The sequence below is a fragment of the Polyodon spathula genome, chromosome 3 (assembly GCF_017654505.1).
Source record: "Polyodon spathula isolate WHYD16114869_AA chromosome 3, ASM1765450v1, whole genome shotgun sequence".
NCBI lineage: Eukaryota > Metazoa > Chordata > Actinopteri > Acipenseriformes > Polyodontidae > Polyodon > Polyodon spathula.
In genome coordinates this window covers 3,113,151-3,124,653 of record NC_054536.1, presented here as the reverse complement: position 1 = coordinate 3,124,653, position 11,503 = coordinate 3,113,151, and the positions used below count along the sequence as shown (strand labels likewise).

The 11,503-nt window shown below is 36.9% G+C and overlaps 1 long non-coding RNA gene across 1 annotated transcript; it reads right to left on the bottom strand.

Annotated features, from left to right (window-relative positions):
* Positions 1-1,394: 1,394 nt before the first annotated feature.
* LOC121308092 lies at positions 1,395-8,551 on the bottom strand. The gene is made up of 3 exons (XR_005948462.1): positions 8,159-8,551; positions 7,963-8,055; positions 1,395-1,751 (listed from the first exon to the last, which is right to left on the bottom strand). It is a non-coding gene; the product is annotated as an uncharacterized LOC121308092 (long non-coding RNA).
* Between the last annotated feature and the right edge of the window lie 2,952 nt (positions 8,552-11,503).

Sequence of the window (11,503 nt, the reverse complement as noted above, 5' to 3'; positions counted from 1 at the left end):
TTGTAATCATTGCTCAATATGACCACATTTTGTCATCAAAAAATTAAAATACAAAAACGCAGAACACGTAATGTACAGGATGGCTCCTGAAGCACTTCTAGAAGGGTGATCTGCTTCAATTTGGACAATGAATGTTTTTCCACAAGAGCAATGCAAAAAGACCATGTGACTACAGCCAAGCTGTTGTGTTTCATCGTATGATACAATATGTATGAGTGCATACCAAATATAACAGTGCTAGATACTTTCCTGCAAAAATAATTAGATGCTTCGAATGAAACAAGTCCACGTGCCTGTGTATAACTCCCCCCAGGAGAGCCAGTGTGCAGCAAAACTAAAGCAATTACTATGACTCTAGAAGCAGGGTTGGTATGCATTGTCTTTAGAAGAATGTTGACTCATTTATTACCTGTGAACCTACTTTAGTTTCTGTTGTGACTCATAGATATTGGAACTGTTTTGATGTTTAAGTAGCCCTTGAGTGGAATTGGCAATGAAAGTTATACAATGACAGATGATATATTAAAAAAACGATTTATTGGAAAATTCCAAACAAATTAACAAACCAAGTGTCTGCAGTTTCAGTTGTAAACTTGGTCTATTAAAACGCACTGGTTACAAATTGCTAATTTTATTTTTAGACATCTCAGGGTTAGGGATAACATTTACGGTTTTCTATTGGAGTCACTTGAAGGCATTTGAGAATATTTGCCAATAACAATGTTGCTATGTAATGTGTATGTTGCCATATGTACAGTACAAAGTAGAATCACCTGTGCAAAATGCATGCATCATTCATATTGAATTAATCACAACCTGAAAATACTATACGAAAATTTAAATGAGATGCATTTTGAACCAATAAATAGAAGCAAAAAGCCATTTGTACCTGATTGCAAACTTCCAGTGATTGTGAGGCGATGGCGATGTAACATCATCAGTCCAATAGGAGTGGAGCATCATGTGACGCATTTAATTGAGCCCTCTGTGTTACAATATTATGAAAACAACATCCATATATGTATGAAACCACTGGACACACACAGAGTTAAAAAACTCTCTTAGTTCAAGATATGATCTTCACCAGCAATGGAACGTGTCTGCATGAGCACTAAAATCTCTTACTGTTCAGGAAGATACAACAGAGCTCTGACTAGAAGGTAGAAAATACAGGCCCTTTTTATTACTTTTCCACACAGCTTGCTCACTGCCAGCATTCAGTGTGTGGGTTTGTGGCAAAGCGGTTTGCAGTGCGCAGGTGCAGTGATGCTGCAGTGCAATAGAATAACAACCCAACACAGTTCAACGGTGAAAATAAGCTTTATTTTGCTTAAATAATATGACTGGCTATACACAGCAATGTGTAAAGCCCAGTCAAAACCCACAGGGTTCAGTCCCAAAATAATATTTTAGAATTATAACACACACTTTAAAGACCTGTGGCAGGGAGATTGCCCTGCACAATAGGTAATTAGTGTTAATGTCATTTGTATGTGGGAATGGGTTTATTGTGTGTCTTTTTGGAGTTGATTTCTATGAATGAATTATAGTTTACAGACAGGTGCTCGATTGAAACTTGCTGCCTGCTAAGCTTGGTTGATGGGAAGGGCAGCAAGTGATTGGCTATCCTCATCCTCAATCAGCAGGTGGGCGGGTCTTGACCCAGTGTCCGTCACTTGAAAAACAAACGCGGGAGATGGCTCGAGGCTGCTGTAAGGCCATCAGACTCTGCGCTACGGAGGTCTGGAATCCTGCTGGAGAGAAATGGAGACTGCTAACTACTGCATGGGTTAACCAGGGTTAGGGTTCCAGCATTCACGCGAGAAGAAACTGCAGCCACTAGCGGTCATGTGTGTACCGGGGCGGGATAGGAATGGAGCTTAGTTTCAGGCAACAACAGCCTACAATATAGAGTGAAGTGGATTCTAATGGGACTTCCTGTTTAGGGTAGTAGCGCTAGTCATTTTTAAGGCACCTTTTATTTGTGTTTTTTTGTACTGCATTTTTGTACAGCTAGCTGTATAAGTCCTCTGTGCTTTACCATGGCTGGCAACATCACTTGACTAACTTTATTTACTTTCTTTTTGTTTGTTAATAAATCCTGCGTGCCTGTGCTGGCTTGTTCAACGCCACCCCCAGTTGTCTCTCTGTATGCTTAATCAGCAGCTACCTACACACGTGACACGAGCAAGACCCTGTCACACACCTACACAATCCCAATTTCCAAAATGAGTACTCCTAGTGCAAGTGGCGAATTATACAACAATATTGTAGTGTGGTCTGGGGTTGGTGCTGGCTTTTAACGACTGCTCCCGGATAGTTTAGCCGTCTTCAAATGACAAACGTAACAGTTTTTGAGACAGACAAGACAACACAAAACACTCATGGTTCTTTTATGATTCTCATTTACAGGTCCTTTCGTAACTGTAACAAAGGAACAGATTGCTTCACCACATCCTCTGATATGCTGTCAGTCACACCCCCTTCGGTAGCGAGCGCAATCTCTTTTCCTCCAATCCATGATTGCCACGTTGCCGACCGCATTTAGGTGATGACTTCTGGTACTTAATGGCACAGTGTTCCTGTTATACAGTGCCCTCACAGGTCGGGAGGGACATTTATGACTTGGATTCTTTTGCTGTCTGTCACTGGGTTGTTTTGCATATTGATTGACAATTTACTTAAATCACAGTCCTTTGCATCCCTTGCCTTCCTCTCTCCCTCACAATCTGATAGACAGACCAGTTCAAGGATGCTGGATATTTCTTAAAAGACATCTGTGCATTGTCCTTGATTTTCTTGTTGCAGTTGAAATCTAGGATATAGCTGCGCATATAAACTAGTTACTCCCTGTCACACTCTAACCAACTGCTCCAAACAATATACATTGCAGAGTTTGTTGTTTGTATCGATTTCAGCCCTTTGATGAAATGCACAGTTTTTAAAAAGTGGGCTAAAACTAAATAGCCATCTGCATTTAAGCTATACCAGATAAAAAGAGAGATATGATTTTTAAGACCAGCTTTAGTAAATTTTTGTTCATTAAAAACATGTCATGTTTAAAAAACAAACTGTGATCATCACATTATAAGTGAAGGCACAGCTTAGGGTTCTTCTAATCTGTTATTTGCTGAGAGGACTGGAGAGATCCATGCAGTCCCAAGATGTGTGAATATATATTTCAAAAGCCAAATGTATGTTTGTACTGTACTGAGGGACTGAATATGATCTGGCTTTCTATTTCAAAATATATAGGAGCTTGCTGTTAATACGAGTTGTACATTTGTTAGAATTATTATTATTTTTTTTTTTAGTGCCAGAGACTTTGAAAGCACATAATAGTGGCATTCATAGTGTAAGCTTCTCACGCCACACCAAAGGATCACTTTATCTTAAGTTAGATACATTGTACAAAACTGAGGAATTAATGGGCTGGTCTGAGACCAGATGTTGCTGCTTTCTGAGGAGCTTGGAGCTCTACACCCTTTTACACAAATACCCTCCCTTGTCTTATAACATGTTTTCAATGTGAAAGTAATGGATTGCTGTAGTGAGTCGGTGTATGAGACAGGCCTGAGGAGTCCCGCATTAATATCATTGAAAGTGCATGGTGAATGGAAAGCCACTAATGTGCAGGGCTGATGCAGGTTAAATAGGAGAGAAGTGGAGGAGGAAGTGGAAGAACATCTCCATGCTGTGCAGGGAGACCCTGGCAAATGAGCAGTGGATAAGAACTGAATACTCAAGCAGTGGATAGAACTAAATACTCTAGGAAACATTTAGGTAAAACCAATCAAACTAAATGCAAAAGCTGGCTTACACATAACTTTTGTCAACTCATTTTTAATCTGATAAAAAGATCAATATAATTTAATATTTTATGCAACCAGCTACTTGTGCCAACTCATGTCAGGATTGGCATGGTAATTTAACTTTTTTTTTAATATTAAGAATATTATACTGGGCTTTAAAACATTTTTCCATGCTTTTACTACCTATATCAACATGATTTTTATTTTATTAAATTAATGTTATGATTATAAATATATGCTAGATCAGGGTTTCCCAAACCCGGTCCTCAGGACCCCAGTGTCTTTTGGTTTTCATTCCAACTGAACTCTGAATTACTTAACTAAAACCTTAATTGAACTAATGATTTGCTTAATTAGACCTTTTTAATTGTTTTCAGCTCCTAAAGTTTGCTGATTTCATGTTACTTATAACATTTTACAATTAACTTGAAATCTCCAGCTGTTTAAGAGCTGAAAACAATATAAATGGTCTATTTAAGCAAATGATGATATTAAATGATATTTAAGTTCAATAAATGGGTTCAATTAAGGGTCTAGTAAGTAATTGAGAGCTCAGTTAAAAAGCAGAAGACCCTGCGGTCCTGAAGACTGGGTTTGGGAAGCCCTGTGCTAGATGTTTATATGTGTTGTGAAGTTCATTTTTTCAGGTTTTTATTTTATTTATTTTTTTCTGTTCTAATTGGACAATTGTTTTACCTAACTGCATGAGAAGCTATTTCCATTGTAGCGGAACACATAACTTATGTACCCATCTAAACCCACCTATGCAAACCAGGAAGACTGCTAATAAGGTCTGTTCCTTGACAAAGTACTGTAGGAAACGAGAAGTAAAACAAGGATAAGCATGAACTAAAACAGGATAAGCATGAACTGCAACAAGGATAAGCATGAACTGCAACAAGGATAAGCATGAACTACAACAAGGATAAGCACGAACTACAACAAGGATAAGCATGAACTACAACAAGGATAAGCATAAACTAAAACAAGGATAAGCATAAACTACAACAAGGATAAGCATGAACTACAACAAGGATAAGCATGAACTAAAACAAGGATAAGCATGAACTACAACAAGAATAAGCACAAACTACAACAAGGATAAGCATGAACTACAACAAGGATAAGCATGAACTACAACAAGGATAAGCACGAACTACAACAAGGATAAGCATGAACTACAACAAGGATAAGCATGAACTAAAACAAGGATAAGCATGAACTACAACAAGGATAAGCATGAACTACAACAAGGATAAGCATGAACTAAAACAAGGATAAGCATGAACTACAACAAGGATAAGCATGAACTAAAACAAGGATAAGCATGAACTAAAACAAGGATAAGCATGAACTAAAACAAGGATAAGCATGAACTAAAACAAGGATAAGCATGAACTACAACAAGGATAAGCATGAACTAAAACAAGGATAAGCATGAACTAAAACAAGGATAAGCATAAACTAAAACAAGGATAAGCATGAACTACAACAAGGATAAGCACGAACTACAACAAGGATAAGCATTAACTAAAACAAGGATAAGCATGAACTACAACAAGAATAAGCATTAACTAAAACAAGGATAAGCATGGGGACAAAGAGGCCCTGAAGTAGTTTATTATCCCATGTGTTAAACCTGGAGTAGAATAGCCCTCCAGGACCGGGATTTGACACCCCTGCAGTACACATTTTCAAATGCTATTTGTTTCAAATGGACTCTTCCAACTATTTTGTCACTGTTAAGGAGCTATCTGCTCTGTGCTTTGCAAACAGTTTGCCTCGTCTCAGCATTCTTAAAAACTTTTACACACCCTTTGAAAATCCTTGCAGACTGTAAACTTAAACCAAAAGGTATTGAAGCAATTTGGGAACAACTTTCAATATGAAAAACTTCAATGGTGAATTTGAATAAGGAGAAATTTCAGGCTGTATAGATATACAGTATGTGTGACATCCAAGTCAAAGAATTAACTTTTTAAGCTTGTACTCCATTCAAAACTACCAATTATTATTATTATTATTATTATTATTATTATTATTATTATTATTATTATTATTATTAGTAGTAGTAGTAGTAGTATTCGTGGTGTTAGATTCCACTTAACTAAATGTTTAAACTTAATTATGAATATGTTTAAACATTTCAATATCTTTTGTAGCTATTTCGAATGTTGGTAATCACTCAGATACCCCAGTAGAGTTGCACACCAATGACTGTACTATTGTATAAGACTAGATGTGTACAACTCTAATGTGCGTGTGGAACTGAAAAAGACTTACACTTATTTCTGATAATGACTTATACAAAATTCAAACCATTTAACATTTGGATAATGTCTAAACTGTAGACTTAACACTCGTTAGTATTATTTTTTTTTTGAAAAATAAAAATCAGTAAATCCTCTTAAATCCTGAAAGAAAGTACCTGAGCAGCATTGAAGCATCCTTCAGACTCCTGGCTTGTTTATTTCTAAATGTTAACAGCTATTATGTCCAAGAAAACAAGCTGCAAGTGATTGATGATCAAGGTTAATCAAATGAAGATGGTGAAACAGAAAGAAAAAAAATCAATTCCCAATGGAAATTCTCGAAAAAAAAAAAACAATTAATTATAGGAAAAAAACTTTTTTTAGCAAAGGTTTTGGTTTTGTGGATGAGGAAAAAGATACAAGAAGTAGATGTCTAGAATTATTTATTTGAGCATTTTTTTGTTATGATAGTATTGTCTACAAGGTGCTAGAAATTTCAGTATGATAATGCCGAACCTAATACTAGAAAATGTTGGATTGTAGGTGAACATTTTTAGAGAGTATAAAAGGGTTAGGCATTACTGTCATTACCAATAAGTCAATATGGGGAAAAGTAAAGAGCTACCAGAAGACCTTAGGCAGAATTTTTTTGTTGTCATAAAGCCTTAAAAGGATACAAGAAGATTTCCAAGCATTTGAGTATCCCAATTTTAACTATTGTTTCTATTATCAAGAAGTACAAGACTCCTGGTACTGTCACAACACTCCCTCGGTCTGGAATAAAGAAGGTTCTTTCACCAAGAACAAGTAGACAAATTGTGAAAATGTGTGAAGAGACCATTTTGTGCTTTAATTAGACATCTTAAACAACTTCTAACAAGTCTCATGTCTTTTAAAATGTGTGGTTATGTGTTCCATTTCTCTTACTATTTTAATTTGCCTATTCCCAATTGTACAAGATTTTCAGTTGCAGTGGTTTGATTTCACAAGTACAACAAATCAAAACAACCAATGCAATGTGATGTTCTAATACATGTGCAAACAATACTGTATATAGAGACGGACACAAATTAGGCAGTTCCTTGAGCCTCTGTTCACACTGCCACCACAAAGACCAACTGGCATTTTTTGTTGCATCCTGGGCCATCCATCTCTCCCTATATCAGATTGTGCATCCCTCGCCTGTCACCTTTTCATGCTAAAAGTCCTTTAAAATTAAATTAATGTTTGTTGTTGTTCTAATTCAAACTTTCTACATTCACGTCTTGAATAGAGACCATACAAAACATGAAATAGCTGTGCCCTTCAATATTCTATATTTCCATCATATGTTTCATTGAGTGCATAACTAACTGAGATCTCTGGAAGATTGCCTGGGTAACATTATTCTATGGGCTGACTACTGAACTTGGTGTAGAAGAGGTCAAGGTCAGGTTTGTATTTCTCTAACTTCATAGCTCAAGTTAAATGGTCAAATGCCACCCTGCCCACACTTAGCATGTACTGTTTACACCTGTATGCTCAGGGTGGGGGCATGGAAACATTACAGCCTTTTCAGTTTAAATAAGGGTTATCACTGTTTGACAACCTCTTTTGATAACTACTTCTGCTGCAGTATTTACCATGTGATCATGTGATGTAAACCAGCTGATTCCATTGATGGTGTTCATAGGCATTTTCTAAAGATGAAGGAACACAAAGCCACTTGTATCAAACCCCAAGTCTCCCCTGGTGTGCCATGCAGTGGCCTGAAACCTAGTCTTCTAAAACCAAGTTCCAGCCACAAAGTGGCTTTGTGTTCATTCACTGGACATGATCGAGGGCTGTGTAAAGGAAAAGACCTCGGGAATTGATCATAGAAGACGTGCTTATAACTTAGAGAAGAGGAAGGAGATTACCTTTGGCTCGTGCAGGGCCTCCATCTTGGAGGTGAGACCGAATCGTTCAGTCTCCAAGGCTGGGAAGCAACAGATGCTTCCCCCAAGGGGGATCTAGAGGAGAGAATGGGAAGATGACAGTGATAGTTAAATTTGACCGGGGGTCCCCCGTGACTCGTGGAGAACCTTCTAAGGTTGGGGAGTGAGCTTCACTTACCCACAACAGGGAGACCGTTGCAGAGGAGAGTGCAGTTGCAGAGGTGGAGTAGCTGAATAGAAGAGGAAAGTGTAGTGGGGGAGGAGGCAAGGATGGTGGAAAACAAAAAATGCAAGACAAACTCAAGGCTTGAGGTTAAAATTGGTGATTAGCAGGTGCTATTGGTAGCCCTCATTCATGCCCCCTGAATAACATTAAATTTACAACAAAACATTGGAAATTATAAAGTGTCACACTATTTAAACATGTTGCTTGTTTTTCATTAATTTTCGTACACTTTTTGGCAGTTTGTCAGCACTGAAGAGTGAAATCGTCTGTTTATCCAGAGAGCAGGGATAGCACAGGAAGTAACCATGGAGCTTCCCTCAAACCTTTCCTGGAGAGACTGTCCACTTAGTAGTAGAGGGATAAGAGAGCAGCTGGTCTCCATGTCCATCACCACACCCATTCATACTTGGCATCTTTACTTGAAACTGTAAAAAGGTGCAGATTGTGCCAAATAGTGGTGTTTTTAGGGTCGTGAACTTGTTGTCCATTGAAGGATGACTTGGGACTACAATACTAATTTCATTGGTAACCTAAGCTGGGTTTAAATACTGTTCAAGAGAAAGGCTAGCCCATTAACTCATCAGTTCAACCATTATGTGGTTGTGCAGCTACTGAATAATATATTATTATAAATGTATATTGGTTTTACTTGTTATTTACTTTTACATGCAGTGCAAAACAGTGTTAACCTTTTTTCTACTGACCAATAAAACAATATCATTCACACATACAGACTTATCAAAATGGAGATTAGATAACATACAAATATGGCACTAGAACTATTGGGGATACTGAAAAACAAAGGAGAGGATATGACTATAAATCCATTACTGTTACAAAATAAACCTCCGAAAAAAAATGTTTCTCTTTTATCCCATTGCTGAGAAGATAAACTCTCCCTGAAGGTCTGAGGAGCAGTAAGTAAAAGAAACTAAGTCTGGGTGTAAATATGTCAAAAAAGAAAAACATCTCTGCCGTGTTTAAAAATAGTCCGAAAATGTATGAAAACAAGAGAAAGTAAGACAATTGTGCACATACCTCTCCTGCTGCTAGGGCTAGTGAATACAGTGGTTACCATGGCTAGATCTGGATATGAGGTGGACTCTGGGGGCCAGGCTTTGTGTCTGATCTTTCCCCAAACAGAAAGCTCCGATCCAGGCAGCAGGTTTGTGTACATTGGGCAATCCAGTTCCAGTATTCAACAAACGAGTCATTGCTTGAGTGCTTTTGCAAGTGATCTTGGCTGCCTTTAGCACTTGTCATATAACTGAAAACTTAAATACCTTAAATATTGAAATTACAAAAAGAGAAATAAAAAACCCATAATACAGCATTCAACGTTTACTTTTATATCAAAGGGCCTAATGGACTTGTATTACAAAGCATTACCCTTTTCCACAGATCATTGTGTGCATTGAGCAGCCCAATGTGATTGTCTTTGATGATTGTATTTTGGTTCTCAATCAAGAGAGTCTCAGTGGTTCGAGATATATGTAAATAAGAAAGTACAAGTCCTGTCCATGATTAACTGTGCTATTCTTATCCAATGATTGCTTTAGATTTTGCCTAGCCAAGAAAATTAAGTTTCTAAAAAATGACATATTTCATTGATTCCAAAAACTACCTGGTTTGAATTCAGCACGCTCTACTGAGCTCAATTAAAGAGGACGTTGCATTTTCGTTATGTTGCTGGTGAAGTGCAGCCTAGTCTTTTATGCTGTTCTCCTGCTGTGAAAAAAAATTCACGCCGTGTAGTGTAGGCTACGTATAGCACAGGCTACTCTAGTCCTATACTTCATAGTGCATTTCTTAAGGGCATTGGCTAAAATCAACACGTTCCTATATTAATACCACAAGTCTACGGATATTATCCCAGTTGCACTATAGTGTTTCTTGGAAATGTGCCGTAAATTATAAACAATTCCAAGTAAAGAAAGGAATGTATTCGCTTGCGTAAGTAACCTTGTCATAAGCAGTAGACAAGGGACGCTGGATCCAGTACATACAGATATTGGGTTGAAAACCATTAGATGAACGACTCAATGCAAAACAGATACAAAAAAGTATACGATAATAGGGAATTAAATTATTAGCAACTCCCACTGACATCAAGCTGATCAGGCTAGACTACTAACAGAAAACAAAACTTTTATCAAAATGAAATACATTTTTTATTAAAAACTTTAAAAGGTTATTAACCATTAAAGTTTTTTTTTTTTTTTTAAAGATGTTGCTTCGAGTGTACATGTGTTGTTTGGGGATTCCATATTCCATATTAATCAGTTTATAGTTGTTAAATATATTTTAGAAATATAACTTTTAAACTACAGTACCGGTACTTGTATATTTCACTAACATAAATAGGCTGAACCGACTGCACAATTAACATATTATCTTACTACAAAATACGTGTGCGAGTTATTAAGATAGCTGTAATAACGTACACAAGGGTTGTTTTTATTATAATTAAACGAGCAATTTCTTCTTACAGAGCAGCAACCGTGTTGGGTAGAAATGGCATTGTGTAAGAGATTTGAAATGACTGTTTTGCTTCTTGTCATGTATCAAGTCTTAAAACTTTTTTTCAGGAGTCACACAAATCTAATTGCTTAATCGTCTTAATTCCCTGTCCAGTTTTACAATTAGCAAATAAAACGACTTAAAGACCAAGTAAGATCTTAAAACTTTAAAAGTATACTCTGTTATCTGGGCTATAAAACAGTGGAGCACTTTAATTATTTGTTTTGTGAGAGGAAGATGTGACTGTGAAAAAGTAAAGTTAAAAAACTCTGTTACCAACTGCTCCCAATCTCCTTCAAACAACTTTTTAATCAGTTTACACAGTGCAAGGATACTTCTTTAAAAAGTACTGCAACCCCATTCTAAAATGTGTTACCCGACTTGTTCTCTTACCTTTCCCATATCAGCCCAATCTATGTGTTTACTTGTCCATCAGCAGCCCAGTCTGATGAGCAGTCTTCGGTTCCTACGATAATGTCACCGTTTGCGACACTGCTAGACAGCAGTTAATAACATTAAACTCATCCTCACCCACTGCATTTGCACAGATTGACAGCAGTTGTAATTGCAAATGCTGTTTTTTTATTTTTTTTTTACACTATGCTTTCCTGAAAAAATTGTTACAGCATAAACAATGATCACAAAAAACAAGAAAAAAAAAACTTTTTTTTTTTTTTTTTTTAAATCAAATGCTCAAAGAACATACATTTTGTATTCGGACTGAATGTTATTTTTGTATTCAATTTTTAGTAACCTGTGTATTTCGTGTACATTAGT